The following is a 22,813-nucleotide window of genomic DNA, read 5'->3' as shown; positions in this document are numbered from 1 at the left end:
TTTGAAGCTTGAAGGAGTGACTTTGGGTCACAAAGGCAAGGTTAAAGAGGCTGATTCGATAATCTACTGGTGTGGTAATAAGTGTCCAGAAATACCAGACTGGCCATACTAATCAAGGGGGGTCTCTTGCAGGATGGGACTGGGCTTTCCCACCTTTGTCCCTGCCCATTTTTCAAGGCTGTTTCTTAGACTTCCTATCAATTTTGTGAGTCCTTCCACTTTACCTTCCCTTTAGTTAATTATCTGCTTAAATAAGCCAGAGTTGGTTTTTGTTGTTTGCAATCCACCAGCACCAATGATGATAAGCAACTACTGTGTGTAACTAACTGGACTTTCATTATCTCTCCAATGATCAGAACAATATCATTAAGTGGACAGTATGCCAGCATGAAATTGTTTTTCTGAGATTCTAAACTCAAGCAAAAACTAGACAATAGAGTTGTCCTAAAGAAAAGGAATTTATAATAACTGTTATTAGATCATCCTCTAATCATGCCTAAATTTGCTGTGGCACACTATGTATGAAAAGCCTGTGACCCAACGGACAGGAAGTACCTGTTGTGTGATATCTTTGTGGCAAGGTCTTCTCAAGTCATTTCTATGATTTGGTACAGATAAAATACTGTTTTGAAGTATTGAATCATAACTGTGCAAAATGCACATTTTCTAAATCTACATAATAATGGAATTTTTAAAAAGCCAAGAAAATGTTTCAAAAGAATGCATGTGGAAAATTTTGAGACCAAATTAAACCAGTCTCTCTCCTCTCTCACTTTTCCTCCCGCAATTATTATTTTACTCTTTTAGTGCTGGGAAACCTAAACTCCAGAAATAGCCCTGCAATAAGCTCCACCAAGTCACTTCTTCTGTGCTCCTAGTGAGGAAACTGAGACTCAGCTGGGTTGTAAAGCTTGTGTGTAGGATACTGCACTAATAAACACGAGACACAGCACTTGCATTCATATTTCTCTCTTCGCTTCCCTAAAGGTAAATTTTCCGTATCAGTTTCTAATTCACTCCCTCTTTCTTATGGTATATTAGCAAAAAACTCAGAACAATGCCTGGTGTACTACATACAGTGTACATAGGAAGTCATATACGCCTATGAACTATTTATTATCCGACTGCTGCATGTCATTGTGATGAATTTCTTCTTTAATCCATCCATCCAGTTTTAATTTCAATTAATTGTATTTTTACCTCTAGATGTTCTCCATTATTTTTTTCTGAATCTGCTTGGTCATGATCAGTGTTCTCTTTTTTTCTTTGCTATTTGTGTTCTATCTTTTCTTTCTTTAAACCTGATATTGTTTGGTAGTATATCTTCTGTACCAGAGAGTCCCAGTATCTGAGAAGCTCAAGGGTCAGTTTCTGTCTGTGGTTGTTTCTGCTGTCTGCCACTAACTGTAGCCAACTTCCACGAATGTCAGCAGTTTTCCTTAGGAGTTTTTTGTGGCTGAAATTAACCTGCAGACATTCTGCAGGCTTTGAGGCAATGACGCTGGTGTCCCGGGAGAATCTATGCATGCTACTTCTGGGCTCTGCGGACAGAGCTCAGTCAGGATTGCTTTAATTTCTTGACTTTATTTTCCCTGACTCCATGTATGGTGCAGAAGTAGCCTTAGATCCACATGAGAACACTGGGACTGGCGGTAACGAGTTCCAGTGCTGATGAGTATTATCATTATTACATTAAATCCAGACTCACAATAGAAAAATGCATGCTGTTTTCTTTTTTCTTTTTTTGTCTAGCTTTTACTGACCATGCAGGCCCTTTGGGAGTCTTTTTTTTTTTTTGAGGGTATCTTGAATCCAGCCTCTCCTGCTTCAGTGGTCCATTTTCTCAAATCATATGTGACCATAATCCTCAGAGCTTTAGGTACCTAGCCCTGTCCTTTTACTCAAGATAACTTTGCCATCATGATTACTCACCTCTCTAGTTTCAGTTCAGTTTGTTTGCTTGAAGATGTGGTCTTTAAGACATTCCTCCTGTCTTTATGGGCTCAGCAATGCACATACCAGTGTGGGGTGTGAGGTTTTGTAACGTGTAGATATCCACATTGGGAGAATATTCCAGATTGTCTAATCCACCAAATGGCTGGAAGAGGAAGTTCACACAGCTGTCAGGAGTGACCATAAATAAAGAGTGCTCTCTGGGACACGCCCACCAACCTGGGAGGAAAAGGATCAGATAGAAACTTCACCTACTTATCCCTGTGGGCTATGGGAGATTGCCTCACCTGTACTCTGAAATTGACCAAACCTTTATGTTTTTCCCTTGTCCTTTCTAGACCACAGCACTGAAATTTCTGGTCACCAAGGACACCAAGAGGCCTACACTGATTGCTTGTCCACCTGAGGGGCTCAGTTTCTCTACCTGTAAGATGGAGTCAATCAAAGGGAAAACCCCAAAAGTTGCCACAAGCATCAGATAAGAAAACCAATATAAATTGTTTGGCTCCATATCCGGTGTATTGTAAGTGCCAAATAAATGTTAGACATTTTTCTAATGTTTTGCAAATGGACACAATGGCTTTATTTATTTTTATGTGGTGCTGAGGCTGGAACCCACTGCCTCACACATGTGAGACAAGTGCTCTACCACTGAGCTACAACCCCAGCCCTGTTTTGCTATGACTGAATACATCAATACTACTTAGTGAACTTAAGGTAGATTTTGTTCATTGTGACTTTTTCACTGAATGGATACTAAAAGTATGTTTAGTGTGTTGATGTCAATACTAAAAATGAGGCCACAGATTCTGAGGCTGTAAACTGCAGACCTACTCTATTAACATCCATGCTACCCCACAGAGCTACGTGAGGATTAAAAGAAAATGGAACTTGGCTACCTACCACAGCAGAATGGCACAGACCCATCTGTACTCTCGATGGAGATCAAGGTCATGGGAACCTCAGAGTATGGCTGTGGAACGAGAGCAGTATATGTGACAGAACTGGGTGGAACACTGTGCCAGATCACTCACTCATGCATGATCAAGGGCTTGATGGGCAGACAAGCCCCCTGGTTAGAGTTCTTGGAACACTGGGAGATATTCTAACACAAAGTAATCTTCCTACTCAGGATCTCACTATGGATGACTGAGAATGACTCTCAGCAATCTTTTAGTTTCTCAAGTTTTTAAAAATTTTTTTCATATACATATATAATATATAACATGTTTTATATGTTATATATAAACATATTATATATAATGAAATACATATAATACATATATACATATGTATAAAACATACTAGAGAAGAACAATGAGAAATCAAATAAAGGCACAGTCTTTAAAATGCACCTGTAGGCAAAACACAGTAGTAAGTAGAACAAAGACAGATCATAGTTGTGGCCCTGATGTATCATTTATTCAATAAAGGTGTTAATCACTCCTTCCCCAGCCCCTGTGCAGACATGGAGCACACTTCAACAGCAAGCATCGGTTTTCAACTCAGTAAACCTATTGTGAGTACTTACCAGTCAGAAAAGCACACGGCTGAATGTATGGGGAAATATGAAACTCAAAAATCCATCTCTTTCCTTTCATCCATATCCACTCATGTCAACAATCATCACCTCTGAGGCTCCTGGGCAGTCTGTTCTGATACACAGTGCTTGGCCTTCAGTAGGTATTCAATACATATTCGCACAGTGAATAAATAAGTAGGCCAATTTAGATGCCTCAACACAATACAGGCACATCACAACACCAACAGGCAGGGTCACACCTCTTTCTTCAAAAACAATTCAAGACAGCAGAGCAATAGCCATTAGTATGAATCCTTGTGTTTCCTTCCTTTAATTCATCCCAGGTTTGGGGCTCCCTTTGCTTCATTCATCTTGGTAGATTTTTATCCCACCTCAATTCCCCACTTGAGTTCAGTTCCAGCAACTTCCCACCTGTCAGTTCATTTTGACTTTGTCAAAATATTCCACCTCAGACCTTTTGGAAGGGTCTGAAGTGTGGGGTCATCTTTTTAGAAGGAACCTCTAGCTCATAGCAAGTTTTGATCTGACCCAGCTCTGCCATTCCACTCTGCCCTACTGGGTGAAATGGGGTGTTGAAATGGCCAGAGTTTTGTACCTTTTGAGAAGATTGCCTGAAGGAAATGAGAGATGATGGTGAATTAGGCAGAGGTAGAAGCTTAAGATAATATTTAACCATCCATCTGCGAAGAAATGAAGGTCTGAACTAAGGTGACGATGGAGAGACAGAAGGAGAAGGAAATGGAAACACAGGAAGGGAGGCGAATGGCCTGCAAAAGTGACGGGGTGACATTCAGAAGCCAGGGGCTCTGTTGGACTGGAGATCTGCAAAGCACCATGCTGCCCCCAAAGAAAGTGGCCTTCACAGAAAAGAGCCACCAAAGAGGTCATGAGCTGAGGAAACAGGAGCTGAGCCCTTCATGCAAACAGTGAGCAGTGGGTGGGGTTCCAGGTGGAGATGGTGATTAGGGAGCACCTGGTGGGAACCACAGAAGCAACTTAGGTCCTGAAATCTCCAGGAGTGACAAGGTAAGCAAGATAGGGAGGGCCTGTGTGGTCCTTGTGTGCCAGGCCCCCTTTGAAAACAGAACCAGACTTTTCCCTGGGAACCAAATTATTGTGAATCAGAAATCCTGGCCACTCCCAGACCCTGGCTGTCAAAATGATTGAACCAATAACTTAGCTAATGCGAGGAGGATTCCAGCATCTGGGCCTAGTCATTGGCTCAAGACTGGCCAACTGATCTTTAAAAATCCTGATAGAAGTATTCAGAAGCTTGAGATGATCTGTTCTGAGACATTAGGGTTGTTTTATTTTTTCTAGCTAGAATGAATGAGCTTTATTTTTTCTTTCCTTTATCCATCTCCCACACACTGTAGTAGTCACAGGGATCTTTATGTAATAAAGTTTGTAATAAAAATTCAACGTCAACTAGCTTAAGAGATTAAGAACAACAACAAAAAAATTTAACCTAATTCCCAGGCTACTTTTCCTCCCCCTATACCCTACTGACTTCATCACCCTGTAGAGACTTCTGCAGAGTTGTGCAACAGAGACAGTATGTTCCCTCTGAGAGAAGAGATTTCTTCTGCTAATTACACAACTGTCCTCTCACCATTTCTGCCCTGTTACCACTTCACACAACTTTCTAAACCCAGAGTACAAGATGCTATTACTTGATATTGCACACACATACACCCGTGCCTTTGAAAGTGTCAGTGGCTTTTATCTGTGGCTATTTTCCTAGTTCCTTTTCTTTTCCTGTGCTGAGATTTTCAAGGTAAAATATTAGTTTTAGAATCAGAGGTTAGGGATGAGCCAATAACACCCGATGGTTGTAAAACTGAAAAACTCTCAAGCAAATACCACTTTTTCTGCATTGGAGGCACATAGCTGTTTTACATCCCAGAATTTGCGGGATGATGAGACATGATCCTTACCCAGGTACTGACATTCTGAGATGAACCAAATCTGTCTTGCTCAGCTGAGGTTCTGCAAGTTTCTTCCAGTGTGAGTTTCACGTGTTGAACGTGAAGTATGTCTTTGGATTCCTCCACAAGGCAATTTTATGTAGGTCTGGTGTTCACGAGGTCAACAAAATTCCATTATCAGTGGAATGGGCTTTTCAGGACTATGAGGAAGCACATATGGAAACACATGGGAGTGATTTGGGTAGGAATATTTAAGTAATCCCAAATGTTTTAAATTCTGTCTCCTAGATGATTCGCGCCATTAGATGGTTAAGGGATATCAGTAAATTACAAGAAAACTTGCTAAACTCAAGGACCAGCTCAAAACTGTAATCCAAGGGAAAGTCCAGACTCAGCATATAAATAATTACTCGTATTTTTCTAAGTCTTTTCCATTTGCAAAGATTTCTCTTACAGGCTCTTACTTGAGTTAGGGAGAGCAGGCGCTATTAATTTTATCCATTTTTTGACAGCTGCTGGAATTAAGGTGTAGAGTGGTTAAGCAAATTTCCAAAGGTCAGACAGCTAACAAATGGGAAGGTGTGACTCAAAGAGCATCCTGCATTTATATCCAGGAGGAAGCAAGAAGGAGGCTGGAATCCACAGTCAGAGACCTTGACCCTGTGATGCTGGACCAGTTACTTAATCACTTTAACACTGGCTTCTTCATGTAGGAAATGTGGGTATACACCCAGCCTAGAGCACGGAGTCTGTGTCAGAGTATATTGTATACAGATTCAATGTGTTCTAGAATTATCATCCCAAAGTTGTAATTAATATATAGATGTTTTCATATTCAGACAAAAAAAAGCATACAAGATTCTCAGCAATCAGTGAAATATTTATTTTCAGTTAACAACACCAACACCACCCTCTGCTTGCTTATTTTCTATTTCAAAACATGACTCTACCATCAACCCAGTTCCTCCAGGTTGAGACCTGCAAGGCAGCCCATGCCCCTCCTCCTCTTTGACCTTGATATCCCATTAGTCATTGAACCTTCCCATGGTGCCTTCTTACAATGCCTCCTAAACCTGTTTTCTCCCATCCATCAACATTACCAGTGTTGCAACCCAATCATCATGCTAGGGCAGTCTGTATCTGGTCTCAACCCACCCAGTCTACCCTCCTGGATGCTTTGCACTGTGAGTCTATAAGAGACATGTCTTATTGTGGGATCAGACGGTGTCGAGTTATCCAGTCTCTCCAACTGCCTCTGGAGTTCCACAATCACTGTCCTGACACCTAAGACCCACCATCATTTCATCTCCACCTTTACTTTCAGCCTTGTCTTCCATCCTTTTCCAAAAACTTCCTGGTCCATGCCTACCTATTACAGTTCTCTACAGATGTCTTGCTCTTTCTCACCCCCATGGTTGCTCTCTCTGTTTGGGAAAGATTTCCTCACTTTATTCTTTAGAAAAAAAATCTTCATCATTAAAGCTTAGTCCAATATTATAATCTCCTTTTACTGCTACTTCCCTGATGCTCACCCATAAGCTGGGTGACATGCCCCCTCATGTGCTCCTATGATACCCAGTGACTGGTAGTTTATATATCTCTATGGGGGCAGTTAAAAGGTGCAATTTTCTTTCAGGGTTAAAGTAAAATCAGGTTAAAGTAAAAAAAGGATCTCTGGATTTGCCTATTGCAATCCTCATTTTCCAACTGAAGGATCTTAGATAAGTTAAGTGACCCTTCCATGCCTCATTCTCAAAGTTGTAAAAGAGTAAAAAGTTATATATTAGTTTTTTATGGCTGTAGGAGCCAATGACCAAAAACTTGTTGGCTTAAAACATCAGAAATTTATGCTCTCACAATGCTGACAGGTCCGCGTCTGATAACCAGGTATTAGCAGGGCCACGCTGCCCTGACTGTCTGAAGCAGACAATCTAGTCCTTACTCATCCATTTTCTAGTGGCTATGGGCCTCCATACTTGTGGCTGCATCATTTCAGTCTCTACTTCTATCATCACATCACCTCCTACTCTCCTCTGTGTCTTTTACAAGGATGTTTTTCATTGGATTTAAGGCCTAGTGCAAGAATCAGGATGATTTCTTCATCCAAAGATCCTTAGTTACTTATGCGACAACTTTACCAATAAGGTCATATTCACAGGTTCCAAGGATTAGGACATGGACATCTCTTGTGAGGAGTCATCATTCAACCCACTACAAGATGTTATAATGGTGCATTTAGCTTTTATGTTTATTACAAATATTAAGTAGGATAATGACTTTTAAAACTCTCAGAACCATACCTGGCAGAGAATAAATGTGCATTGAATGTGAGCTATTATTAGTATCATGACATTTCATACTGTTACGGACACATATATAGTCCTTAATTCTTATTTTCCTATGCAAGAAACCCAATTTCTTTCATCAGAACCATTAATGAGCACATGTTACACATGTTGATAACAACAAAGGTTTAAATAGATCATGCTACTTGAACTTCACTCTTTAATAAGATAATTAGTTAAACATAATTCAAATTCTTTCCCCCCACAACAAATAAATCTTAGCAGTGCTTCCATTTGGACTCAAAGCAAGATCATCAATACCAAAGGCATGGAGTGTTTTGATCTTTGCCAGTACTCAAATAATGAAAGATTTCATTTGAAGTGAGGTTGAAGAGGTCAAGTGTATGTAATTATAAACTTGGAAGGGTTATGAAAACAACTATCAAATAAGCACTCTATGAGGTTACAAACGTGAAGATCGACCAAGGTTGGCAGAGAAATGACTTGCCCCAGGTCACTCGGTGAGTTGGCGAGAAGGCAGGGATTATTCATCCAGATTCACCCCAGTCTATGCTCATCAATGATCTGCTTCTTCTTGGGGAACCACTCAATGCAAGAATCAACACTAACAATAACACAGTTTATTTGAAAGAATGGAGAATGTCAAGAAACCACGTAGGAGATTCAGGAAAATCTCATTTAATAAGACACAGATAATATTCTTATAATTTATATTTTTATTTGGTAACAACACCCAACAAAAGCAGTGTGGCATATTTGACAGCTCGTCTTGACACCCAAAGCCCTCTACAACTGTCTGTGCTGTATGATCATCCTGTCCTCCCTTTCACATAAATTCCACTCGATAAAAGGAAATGCCCACTAACTCCATGTGTCTTCCATGCGTCTTCCTCCCATGTTTTCTTCACACTTTTATTCTTCGTATTTTGAACACCTTTCCTACTTCTATCTTCACATCCTGCCTTCCCGGTAGCCTGGGTCCAAGTGGTATATGCACTACAGTCTTCTTGTTCGGCCTACCAGAAGGAACAGTTCCTGTCTCTCAACCCCCACTTCACATTTTTGAACCTCTCCTGTGGCATTAATCACTCCCTAATTTATATTTATTTATCCTCACTTTATCTTTCTCCTTAATTTATTAAGGAGAGCAATCAGGGAGATTCTCAAAATTTGTTCAAATTCTAGATGCTAGAGACAGCCCAGATCCACAGGATACTATGAAAGAAGTTAGATATGACCCCGATATTTTGGCCACAGCTAAATGGAGCAAAATGGGAACCAAGTTCAAGGTTACTAACCCCTGGACAGATCAAAAACTGAGGCAGTTGACAGGAATGATGGTGGTTTGCTGGAGCTTGTTCCCACTTCTTGGTGAACACAATTACTCCATTTTCAGGGTTTGAGGAGCCAGGTGACATCATACCAGACGCCTGAAATCATCCCTAGGGAAAGTCTCTGCACCATGGAAACTGGCACATACTAAGCACTAGGGCTTCCTCCAACCTCACCCAGCTTCCCACCGAGAGCCAGTATTAAACATTTCCCAGCACACCACCACTACCACAAACAGAACCTTCTCCCTGGGCATTTTGAATGTGAGACCTACAAAGAGAGTCAGTGGTGCAAATAAAATCAGAATTAACTAAGACAGAGAAGACCCTGAGTCTGAGATTGCAGAAGTTATGAAGCGGCCAAGTACCAAGGCTGGAGACAGGGAGGGAAAGGTGCATCAGTAACAGCAGGTTAAACAGAAGCAGAGACCTAGGTGCTACAGCAGACATTTGGGTGCAGGAGCAAACAGATTCCTCCCCCAGGTTCCTGGGGTTTGGTTGGTCCTGGATGATCTCCTCTCACTCCTGCACATCCCTGAAGCCGGCTCTGAGGGATTCCTGTTTTCCTTACTTTGCTGGCTGTCCTGAAAGATAAGCCCTCATCCAGAGGACCTGCAGCCTGGAGAACATGACAGAATGCTTTATAAGCATGATATAACAGAATGCTTTTATGTACATCTTCTTTATAAAAATTTAACTATTAGTGCATTTAATTGTATGAATTAATGGTTTAATTGTGACACTTCCACACACATATAACCTTTACCCACATCCATACTACCTTGACTTCTCCTCCCCTACCCTAGTAGTTTTTCTACTTTCATGTCCTCTCCCCAGCCCCCCTTTCTTTCTAGTTTCTACATATATGAGAAAACATAAGATACTTATCTTTCTGAGCTGGATTTATCTTGCTTAACATGATAATCTTCAGTTTCACCCATTTCCCTGCCAATAACATGATTCCGTTCTTCTTTGTATAGATTTAGACTGCATTTTCTATAGCCATTCATCGGTGGATGGGCATCGAGTCTGATTCCATTACATGGCTACTGTGAATAGTGCCATGATAAACATGGGTAAGAAGGGACATCTTTTTTTATTCTGACTTTAATTTCTTTTGGTCTATGCCTGGATCATGTAAAAGTTCTATTTTTAGTTTTTGAGAAACCGCCATACCCATTCCCTGGTAGTTGTACTAATTTATATTCCCACCAACAGGGCATGAGAACTCCTTTTCCCCCACATTCTACATTCATCTTCATATCTAATTTTAACCCTCACAATAACCTGTGGGCACGAGGTCTCCAACTGTTGTTCTGGAACATGACATGGGGAAGCTGAGGCTTAGAAAATCTGCAAGACTCTGAGAATCAGTGAGATTTGCCCAGAGAAAAGCATGCAACCAGAAAGAAAAGTGAGGGAGGTTTAACCATCAGAAGGAGCAAACACATTGAGAGTTAGAAGAAGTGGAGGAGAACAAAGAAAGAGGGAGGTAAGGAGAAAATTAGATGAAAGTTTGAAAGTCATGGAGTATATGGGTATACACCAGATGTGGGTGCTCCTCAGGTTGTGAAGGAGTTTTGTCCTGATTCACCCATTGTAAGCTGAAAATATTCTAATATAATTAACATTCTAAATATCAGAACTTAGCCTATCTTACCTTAAAAGTGCTCACAACACTTATATTAGACTGTAGCTGGGCACAGTCATCTAACACAAAACCAATTATATAATCCAGTGTTGAGTATCTCAAATTCAAACTCCAAGTATCCTTTCAACTGAATTTTCTTTGCTTTTGCATCATCATAAAATTGAGCTATTGTAAATTGAAGTCCATCTGCATATGTAATATTGACAATGACGGAGCAGGGGTTTAAATAATCCATGCCTGTTCGTCTTTACTTTGACAAAAATGAATTCAGTTGGTCAGAATCCTCATCTCCATGACCAACCACTATAGGTTGATGGTTATATGTGTAATATTACATCTGTATTTATATTATCACATCTGTATATGTAATATTACATCTACAAATGTAATATCTCACACATGACATTTAATGTATATCATGTGGTATTAAACTCTCAGCTTCCCTATTCATTAGGCCTGACAATGTGGGCATATCACTTAACCCTCCTGGGGCTCCATCCATAAAATGGACATTAGTTTCCCTGTCTACATAAGAATCTGGTCAAACTTGATGAAAAAAATGTATGTAAACCACTTGACATAAAGCTTATCAGAAAGTAAGAATTTGATGTCCAGTATTTGGTATCCAATTGTCATTATTTTCAGTAGCAGTACTAAGATAATGAATGACTTTGACCATCTTAACTTATATAACTTAATCTTAAAAAAAAAAAATCATCCATGGCAATGAAAGAACTGCTCTGTAGAAATTGAGGGTACTTCATACGTGTCTGCAGCCTCCTCTACCAGAGGGAAAAAATCATTGGACACATACAAATCTCAAAATTAAATATATTTAAATGAAACATAAAGCAAAAACAGCTGCTGCTGGAACTTGGTCCCTAGGCAGATTTGATGTCTGAAAATGACAAAGAGGCCAAATTGTGTTTCAATTCTTGGTCTGTGAGAGTGGGGGACATGATTGCCACACTGACAGCCTGCTTGAAGGGAGGATGCAGATGCTTAAAAACAAAGGGCATTTTATGCTGGACACACAGCTCTCTGGGACCCTCAGCCAGCAGGAAATTCTGCAGCCACATCACAAAAGTGTTGCTGAATTTCCTTCCATTTTCTGAAATGCAAAGGAGACACCTCAACAAATGCCATAAATGCACAAAGAACTAATTTTTTTAGACTGATACAGGATAATAGTCCTCACCATTTGGCAGAGAAATTACCTATATTCCTGAGACCTTGGTGCATGGCTTTATCATTCCCTAATACAGGCTCTGCCAATGGGACAGCCCAAGATCATTTCCACCTGGAGACACTTCTCATTCCGTAACCTGGAAATCAGATCCAGGATCTCTGTCAGGAAGAGCTTTTGAAACATAATTTAAATACACGTATTTTAAAATATAATTTTAAAGTAGTAAAACATAGCAAAAGTAAACATAGAACACAGAGCCACAAACTCAATCAGCCACCATACAACAGCTCACTCTAAGGCAATGGCCACCTTTTGTGTGTGTTTGTCACCCTCGTGTTCCTCCCAGGTATAGATTTTTCAGGGGTGAAATCTGATTACCCATAGGATTTTGCAATGCAAATTTTTGAGAACTGGTTCATTATATAAGGGTTCCAAAAGGGAAGATGATTTGAAATGTGTCCAACCTACCCAACCACTTTCCCCGGGGACCAGGAAACACTATCAGTAGAGAAGAAATCTCAGTTGGCTGAGGTGCCTCTCCTCCTCGTAGTGGAAATGTTGCAGCAGCAGGTCCAGCTGACCTTTCTGCCCTTCCCTCTCACCTTTCTCCCTCCTGCCCAGTGCTCCTGAACTGATTCCAGGTTTTTGGCCTTATCTGAGTATCATGACCTGGCTGCCACACCTGGTGTTCACTCCCCCAAAACGTGTTTCCCCACCCTCCAGTACCTGTCTCTCCCCTTTTGATCACTCAGATCTCAAATTACAACCCCTCTACCAGGAAGCCTTTGCTGAATCTTACCCAGCCCTCACACCTCCCCTCAGGAGGCTGTGCAGAACCCTGGAGCTGCCTGCCTGTGGCATTTACCCCACTATTTTAATTCTGGTTTCCATGTAATCTCTTTCTCAAGGGGGAGGCATGAAATCACTTCCTGAAGGAAAGATAAGGACAAGGAAGCCTGTGATTGTTTGGATTGGTTTCCCCCACAGTCTCATTTGTGAGACAAAGCAATAAAATTTAGAAGTGAAATGGTTAGGTTATGAGAGTCCTAACTTAATCAGTGAATTAATCCCCTGATAGGATTGACTGGGTGATAACCAGGCAGGTAGGGTGTGGCTAGAGCACTTGAGAGCCTGACATATGCCTTTGGGGGTTATATTTTGTCCTTGTTAAGCAGAGCACTTAACTCTTCTCCTCTCCTCTCCTCTCTCTCATTCTTAAAGTCATGTCTTGAGCCACTTTTCTCTGACACACTTTTCTGCCATGAGGTGCTGCCTCACCTTGGACCCCAAAGAATGGAGTCAGCCATCTATGGACTGAGACCTCTGAAACCGTGAGCCCCAAATAAACTTTTCCTCTTCTAATTGTTCTTGTTGGATCTTATGGTCACAGTAATGAAAAAGGTGAGTGAAACAAAGCTGTTTTGCACCACTACACACAGGGACAAGTGAACCTTAGTGGTCTATGCGCAGCAAGAGCCAAGGCCCAGAGCCAAGCAGCAGTAGTGAGGTCCCGGGGTGGAGGCTATGGGTATGTCTGTCCTGCTGTCCCTTCCCCAGGGGTTTTAAAAGCCTAAAGGACTGCTGAGGTCAGTCCTTGAATGGGTCACACCTGAAAAAAAGAAATCTTCTACCACTCAGGAAAATATGGTCCTTACTTCGACAGCCTGAGTTTTAGAGTAGAAGATGGGTCACATCAGCCTCCACTGTCAGACACAATTGGGAGGAGAAGTGGGAGGAAGAGGTGGCTAAAATTACCAGGGGGAGCTCTCTGGGGAACTCCAAAATCCTGAACTCTTAGGATGAAATAGGGAGACATGTAGCCAAAGTTGGCAATCCTGGTCAGACACAAAGCTGCAGATCATATCATGTGCAGGCTGAAAGGCCAGAGCATGGGGCTATGATCTACAACGATGACTCTGAGGAAAGATTAGAATTTCTTCCTGTGGTCCTCAAGGGCAAGAGCTCTCTTGACCACAGACTCCCCAAAAGGTTTTCTGTGCTCTTGTGTGCCCTTCCCTAGTAGCACCCAGAACAAAAGCTAGTACATGGAGGGAGATGGATATATTTTGGATTGATGGATAGGGATGGATAGATGGATGGATGGTGGATGAATGGTGGATGGATGGATGGATGCATGGATGGTGGATGGATGGATGGATGGATGGATGGTTGGATGGTTGGATGGTTGAATGGATGAGAGAGTAAATTATTAGTACAAGATTTCCCAGAGATAATTGTAACTGAAATATTTATCACTCAGGCCATCTATCACCTCAGCCAGGAATCTGGGAGAAGAACAAGAAGCAAAGCAGAGATGCAGATTGAGTAGTTTCCTGGAGCCAAAGCTTCAGAAAGAGACTGCTGGGAAAATACACAGGTTAACTTCACTAGATGAGATTCTATTTTGTAGCCACATCCTGCTTCTTGATCAAATATGGGCATTGAGGGACTACTGAAGGTAGGATTCTAGCATACTTATGTGTAAATGAGTAATATTGTGGAAATTTAAAAACTTGAAAGAATTCAGGAGTTCCCAAATTATCTCAGTAGTTCAGACACACACACATGCACACACGCTTGTACGTACACACATATGCATGTATAAAGGGCAGGGAAAGAGTAATTTAAGGCATTGGCTCACACCAACATGGAAATCAGCAAGTACAAGCTCCATGGGATGAGCAGACAGGCTGGAGATTCAGGTGGAAGTGATGTTGCAGACAAGAGTCTAAGAGATGGAACCTCGGAATTTCTATTTTGCAGTCTACAGACAGAAATTCTTTCTCTTCAAGAAAACTTAGGCTTTGCTCTTGAGGACTTCAACTGATTAAATGAGGTCCTCCCACATTAATAAGAATATACTGTAAGTATCAATCTTCACTATAGTCTAGCCACGTTGGTATATAAGATTGGTCCTGGCCATACCTCTAACCAACTCCCAGAAAGTTCCTATAGTTGAATATTGTGGCAAAGTTGGGGAGGCTTGGGCTTTTAAGATGCCAGTTTCCTCAGCCTCTTTTTCAGAGTCTGGCAAGGGAAGACATATGCTGGATGAGAGAATCCCCAACATGTCAAATGCTGAGAGGATGCATACCAGCCACGGATCACCTTCTAATGAGGTGAGTCACACATGCTGGGCAGGGCATCCTGCCTTCACCTTCCAGTGTGTTCCTGCACCCAAGGCTCCGCCCACCTGCCCATGCTCCCTGCATCTTGCTGAGGTGTGAGAACACTGAACCATGCACAATGAAAAGGAGCTCTTTTATCATTAGATAGGGCTCTTGCCCCAACCTGCCACACTGGGCTGGAGGAGCCAAATGGATTCCATTACCAGATTGTTGTAAATGTCTTTCCAGCCCCAAGTCACGTGCCCTTTCTGCTCAGCTGAATTTTGGTTTCATGGGAAAGCACTCACACATCCCTTCCCTATGTGGGCCAAGGGGAAGCGCCCAGAACAAGCCTGTGAGAAATGCTGGCTTGGGTGGCTACATCACAACCAGGCACTAGCCAAGGCTCTGGGGATTTTGCTGATTAGACTCACTGACTCAGTCACACCCAGGCCCGAGAACTCAAGTTTTCCTTTTATTGTTTTATATTTATTTAAAAAAATAAAAGGAATCTATTGTCTTCTCCAGACATGGAGCATCTTTCAGCTTTGGAGGCTGGGGCGGCAGCAGACAGGGCAGTCTGTGAAGAGGAGTACTAGTACCTCTCATGGAGTCCTGGTAAGGATTCCTAAGATTCTGGAGACAAGGACTTGACAGGAAGTGTGCACCAAGCCTATTCCCTCCCTCCTTCCTTTCCTTCCCTGTGGCCCACCTAATCCTCTGGTTGCCATGTAACTTCTTGTGTGTTCTCTCCTTGGACAGTATGACACCCCTTGTGACAAGTGCTGACTATCCCCAGCTGGCGGATGTGGACACTGGGGGTCAGTTTGCCAACCTCTTGGTTTTGATAGGTAGGAGGATGGCGGGCTTTGTTCCCCCATTCGTGCATCAGCTAGCATGTTCAGTCCTTTGGCTTCCCAAACAAATCAGGAGAGAGATGTGTCTGGGAGCTTCAGGACAACCCGCCTGGAGAGGCAGGCAATCTGGTGGGCTGCCAAGGGTTAGCCTGAGCCCCAAGGCATTAACAGGAGAAACGGGAGATTGAACGTTTATGATGGGCTTGGGATGGGTGTGCAGGCAGCTGTGGTAAGAAGGTGTGGGCTCTCAATCTAATGGGCTGGGGTGGGGGGGGTTGATAAACGTCACAATGCATGTGAACATCCAAATGTGTGAAGGTTTGCACACTCTCACGGGAGATTTGGTGTGGTTGGATGAGAGGCAGGTAGACAGAGGTGCAGATAGGGGAAAGATCTCCCCTGCTGTGCCCATAGTGTCTAAGCCACCTTTGCCTCTTTCTTGGAATACTGCTCCCTGCTTTCACCCTTGACCCCTTCAGCCCAGTCTCCACTGAACAGCCAGAGAGAACTTGTAATGGCCTGAGTCAGCTCGTGCCACCACTCTGCTCAAAGCCCTGCAGTGGCCTCATTCTTACTCGGAGAGAGACCAAAGTCCTCATAAAGTCCCTGCATTGCCCTCTGAGGCCTCTGTGATCTGCCTCCCCTGTGTGCTTGCTCTGCTCCAGCCAAACCAGTCACCTGGGCTGTTCACACACATGCCAGGCACGTGCCTGGTGTCTGAGGGCCTTTGCCCTGGCTGCTCCTCCATCTGGAAAGTTCTTTCCCCAAACATCCACTTCCCCCACTGCCCCCTCGACCCTGCTCAAACCATGGAATTCTTATGTCCTCCTGCAGATTGCCCCTGTCCCGACCATCTCTCAATATCCCTCTCTTGCTTCTTTTTGTCCTTGCATTGATTTTTTTAAAAATTTTTGGTTACTCTTTATCATCTATGTTTTATCACTAGAGGATGAACCTCTCAATGGCAGGGGCCACGTGTTTTGTTCACAACCATTTCTCAAAATCTGAGAATACTTCCTGGCAAACAGTGGCTGTTCCACCAACTTTCTTTGAATGAATGAATGAAATGGTTAAAGTCCCGTTTTAAAATCCCTGCTCTCTGCTACCTCCATTCTGCCCTCCTCAGGCACATTGATCAAGCTTTTTCAGGCTCAGTTTGCTCATCCATCAGACAGGGGCTCATAGTTTATGCCTGATGGGATTTCTGGTGAGATTAACTAAAAAAAAAAACATTATTTAAAATGCTGGGCATAAAATGGACTTTCAAAAAAATTAATTTTCTGTAAACATTTTCAGAGATGGAATGAGAATCTCCAAGAAGAGAGGATGCATATTTGAATAGCCTGGGAAGAAAGAATCAACAAACCTTTGTGAAAGGGGAATTGAAGAAAAGGAGGAAAGATGGGAATAGGAAAAACAGTATAATGATTGGACATAACTTTCCTGTGTTCATATATAAATTCAGGCATCCTAATTAGAATAAGTCATACTCCATGTATGTATAGTATGTCAAAATATACTCTACCATCATGTATATCTAAAGAGAAAAAGGAAAAAAAACCCTTGTGAATGCCAACGCTGTGCTGAGCCTAGTGAATAAGCATTTGGAAGGTATTATGGAAGGAATAAAATCAACAGCTATTAACTTTTAAAATTTTTTTTAAGTCACTTTAGACTGATAAGAAGTTGCCAATAAAGCAGAGTCCCCTCCACCCTCCAAAGCAGAGTCCCCTCCCCCCTCCACATAGCTTCCCCTGGTGGGAACATCTTTGCAACCATGGTGCAAGAGCAGACCCAGAAGCTGACTGGTCAGGGACGTGGTAATGCCAGGTGACAACTTGTCTGGACAAAGGGACACCTAGATAGCAGGTAAAGAGCATTTCTGGGATGTCGGTGAGAGTGTCTCTGGAAGAGATTGGCATGTGAGTTGGTGGACTGAATGGAAAGATCTGCCCTCCGTGTAGACAGGCACCATCCAGTTGGCTGGAGGCCCAGATAGAACAAAAAAGCAGAGGAAAAGCCAATCCCCCTGCACACCCGCCCCTCTCTGCTGGAGCTGGATACTCTCCCCCTTCCACACTTGCACATCAGAACTCCAGCCTCTCTAGCCTTTGTACTCCAGCACTTGCACCAGTGGTCCTGGTTCTTGGGCCTTGGGCCTCCATCTGAGAGCTACCCTGTCAGCTTCCCTGGTTCTGAGACAGTTAGACAGGGCACTCACCCATGCAACCAGCATGTACAGGTGTCCAGCTTCCACGTGGCCTATCAGGGGGCTTCTCACCTCCGTGATTGCATGGGCCAAGTCTGTTAATACCTCCCTTCTCATCTACCTGTATTCCTATCTATCTGCCTGGTTATCTACCCCATGACTTCTGTCTCTCTGGAGAACACCTAGTTTCAATACAGACCGTGCATGTGTGTGTGTGTGTGTATGTGTGTGTAGTACTGAAATTTTTATTACATGTCTAAAGATAAACTGTTAAAGAGAAATCAGAAAGGACTTCACGAAGGTGACAAAGCATCTTGTTTATTTCTTACAACATTCTGAAGGCCAGAATTTCATATTGTCCTTTTACAGGTAATATCGTGACGCTCAGAAAAGCTTAGCAACTGACCTAAGGGGACACAGCCCCTAAGTGGCAGGGCTGATGGCTGAGGCTTCTGACTCTCATTCTGTGCTGTGTGCAAAACTCCACCTGAAGGATTGGAGGTGGGTGAGGTAGCATTAGGCTCATCAGGGCTTTGTCTTCAGACTTAATTTCCCATAGACCAGTTTGCTGCTACAGAACTATAAGTATCAAATTGCTATTTTCCCTGATTTTGCCCTAACATCTGAGCTCTAGAATATCTTTTGTAAAATGTAGGAAAAAAAGAGCCCCTTTTCCCTAGGAAACCCCACTGTCCTTATAATTTCCAGCCAGAGTCTCCTCTTTGGGCTGCCAGCTAGAATCCTGCAGAGCAAAGAAAGTAAAGAGGTTTTAAAAATGGGAGACATGGAGGGAGGCTCAAGCAGCCTGGGAAGAATCCTGAAGAAAGAAAGTGACTGTTGTCCTTCCCTCTGAAGCTCCTTTTTGTTGCCCAGTCTTGCTGAAAGCAGCAGGGTCTGAACCTCAGCCAAGGGACAAAGGGCTTTTTTTGGCTAAGAGAAGTAATTGTGGTCACGATGGGCCAAAACCGGAGGGAAGCATTTTATGGGGTAACGGGGCTAGCAAATGTCAGCATGGGTGCCCGCAGGATGCCGTTTAACTCTGCAAGCACTTACTAGGCACCTGCTCTATTCCAGGCCAGTTCACATGCTTAGGAGCCCACCCAGCCCCTAGGGAGCTCTCAGACTATTAGAGGAGTCTCTTGTTTCACTTATTCATTTTTAATCTCTCATTTCTTGGGCCATAATACTTAGTAGTTAAAGTGAATCTGACCTAACTTTCCTATGTACATATATGAACACACCACAAAGAATTTCACCATGGTGTACATCCACAAGAACAGGCTCCTAAATAAAATAAGACATATTCCATGCTTGTTAAATTCTATTAAATGAAAACTACTGTCATGTGGAATTTAAAAAAAAAACATAGCCTTAAAATAAGGGAAACAGGTTCATGAATTTATTCAATATGTATATATTCAGTATCTACTAAGTGCTCAGCCCAGTTCAGGGTACTAGGAAAACAGAGGTAGACAAAATAAATACTCCTAGCCTGAAGGACTGTGGTTGGCTGGGGTGGGGGAAGGGGGCATACACAACAAACATAACAAAGAAATCATATAGTAGCTTAGAGTGTCAAATGCCCTGGGAGAAAGCAAGCAAACAGTCGGGGTAGGGTAGGGTGGTGGTAAGGGCTGGGAGAGGGGAGTAGAGGGCAGGGGAATTTTGAATATAGGACCTTACTGAGACAGGCACATGTGAACAGAGACCAGAAGCAAAAGCATGTGAGCCCTGTGGCTCTGTGGAGAAGAGAGGAGCCAAGCAGAGAGGGGAATGGCTAGACTAGAGATAAGTCCCCAGAGGGGCCATGCCTGCCCTGTCCGGGAACATTGCAGAAGCCCGGGTGGTAGGTGCAGAGTGAGAAGGAGAGGAGCAGGGAAACTGTGGTGAGGGGCCAGTTGTGTAGGACCACATGGCCCTGGCACAGGTGACCCTGGGGCTGCAACAGGGCCTAGCAAATGGGTTTTAGCAGCAAAGTGTCAGGATCTCTCTCACATTTTGAAAGACTTGCCCCAGCTCAGTGGTGGGAAAAGTGCCCAACAGCTTGAGGCAGGAAGGCCTGCTTGATGGTCATGGTGGCCATCATGGGGACAGAAGACAGTGGCTCCAGCCAAGACAGTGTGAGTGAGATGATGAAAAACAACTGGATCCTGGATGTATTTTGAAGGCTGACCCGAATTCCACTGGATTGACTGCAGGGTCCAAGAGAAAGAGAGGAGTCCATGATGGTTCAAAGATCAGCAGCCTAAACCAACAAGAATACAAAGAGCCTTATTTAATAATGTATGGTCTTCAGCAAGATTGTAAACTTCCATTTCCTTTTTTGTAAGATGATGATTTTACAAAGAATGATAATTTTCACATTGTAGGGTTGTCACGAATATTAAAGGAGATAATGCATACAAAGCATTTGGTTTGAGAAGAGAACACATAACACAAGTAGATAAACAAGCAGTTAATCTTACAGCAGGTACAAAGCACCAGAACAAACCCTTGAGAGATTAGGAAAAGGATGAAATATGGATGAGGTAGAGTAGGGGGAAACGGAAATGAATGGATGACCTCTAACGACGTCACTGCCTGTGGTATGGATTTCAATCTCACACAGCCCCTGTTGTTCAGTATGTGAAGAATAGGGAGGTTGCCCGGGATCAGGGGTGTGCAAGCAGATGCACCCCATGGTTTCATACAAAAAGTTTTATTTGAGCACATCTACCATGCTTGTTCAGATGCTATCTATAACACCTTCTTGCTGCAATGACCTTTTGAATAGTTCTAACAGAGAACTACAGCCTACAAAGTTTTCAATGTTATCTGGCCCTTTACAGAAGTTTGTAGATCCCTAGTCTAGATTATTATTTTTCTAATGACATAGATGTAGAGTTGGACATAGTCAGACATATACGAATGCTTATCCAGAAGCCTACTTATAAAATAGGATAAGTATGGATCTGGTCGAGCTGAAGAGTAGTGGGGTAGGGGTGATGCCAGGGTGTTGATTTCCTCTAAGACCTGATCTCTCTCCTATGCAGGGTAAACTCTGAGGCAACCCCCTCTCCATCCTTGGTGGGTCCTAAGAACACTGTTTGAAAAATAGGAATCTAGGATCATCTCTAGGGACTCTTCTAAGTCTCCAACAGTTCACAGACCAACTACAAAATCTAATTATACAGAAAAAAAGTGAACAGAATATAAAAGTCACTGTTTTATTTTTATTATCTAGCCAGAAACTCTGTAAACTGGATATGACTGGTGTTGAAAGTCTCAAAATTGTTTTTTCTCATGTATGGAAAGTTGACATTAAACCTGGCATGGCCAGCACTCAATTCCTGTTTTGATAAATACTTCCCACTTCAAAAGACAGAGCAGTAGCATTTCCACCTGCAACCTTCTCCCTACTGACCAGTGAGGTGTGAAACAGCTGTTTCTTTCTCTGGACATTATGGAATCCCTGAAAATTTCCAACTTCAATCACTTTCATCTCTTCTAATACGACTATCATCTGAAAGAATCTTCACTATTCGATCTTCCTTCATATTCTCTTGACTTGTTACTTGTGTGCTATGGATTGACTGTTTATATCCCCCTGGGAGTCACATGTTGAAGCCCAAATCCCCAGCATGGTGGCATTTGGAGATGAGGCCCTGAGGAGGTGAATGAGGCTAGACAACGTTGTGGGGGCTGGCCCCCGGGGATGGGATTGGTGTTCTGGGAAGAAGAGTCCCCAGAGGGCTGGCTTCCTCTCCCTCCCGATTCGCCATATGAGGACAAGGTGAGAAGGCAGCTATCTGCAAGCCATCTGCAAAAAAATTCCTATTTTTGTTCCCTCACGATAGAATAAAAGCTGGCACCTGGATCATGGACCCTCCAGAACTGAAGAAAATAAATTTCTGTTGTCTAAACCCTCCAGTCCCATTAGCTCAGTCTCTGGACTCCCTGTTCAGGTAGCCCTTGTAAATCCATCTGTCACAAGAATGTAGCTGGTTTGACTGATGCTCTATTCTCAGCACTAACCCAAAACCAACAACCACCTGTTGATCAACATCAACAGCCTCTCCCACACAAATATCCTAACACTAAGGTCCAAAATAAAGTCAACCATCCCCCATTTCCTGCTTTGGGCTCATCCTCCCTTTCTCACTTTTAATAATGTTACCATTATCCTCCAGGTGACCCTACTTGACAAATCTAAGATTGTATTTTCTGCTTTTTTCTCTTTGGCCCACAAATCCTGTCCATTGACATATCCGTTATCTATCTCCATCACACATTTTATATTCATCTCTTCCGCTTCATTTCTAGCCAGCTAGACTTTCTAGCCTAAATTCTGCGGGCATCTCTTCTAGAATTAGAAGACTAGTCTTCTAATTCATGTCCCTCTCTTCTCAAGTCCATCTTTCACAAGATTTCCAAGTGAGTCTTCTTTGGTTGAGAATCTGGTCTATCGCTCCTCTACTTGAAAACCATCAGTTCTCCATTGCTGGGAAAATAAAATCAGACACTTATTTCTCATTTCAGTTCCTTCTCAAATTGGATTCTATCTACCTTCCTAACTTGAATTCTCACTATTCTCCTTTATAGACTGAAGTGCAAGATTAAAGGAGTTCTTCACTCTCTACTGAACACCATCCCCATTTTGCTCTGGCTTCTTCTGCCTTCAGTATCTCTCTGAACTTTGATTCCTGTCCATATATTTCAAGGCCTGGATCAAACTCTTCTCTTTGATGGCATCTCCTCTG

The sequence above is a fragment of the Marmota monax genome, unplaced genomic scaffold, assembly GCF_021218885.2.
Source record: "Marmota monax isolate L192 unplaced genomic scaffold, Marmota_monax_Labrador192_F-V1.1 WCK01_AAM20220418_F8-fsc00009, whole genome shotgun sequence".
Classification (NCBI taxonomy): Eukaryota; Metazoa; Chordata; class Mammalia; order Rodentia; family Sciuridae; genus Marmota; species Marmota monax.
Note: the sequence above shows the minus strand (reverse complement) of the source record.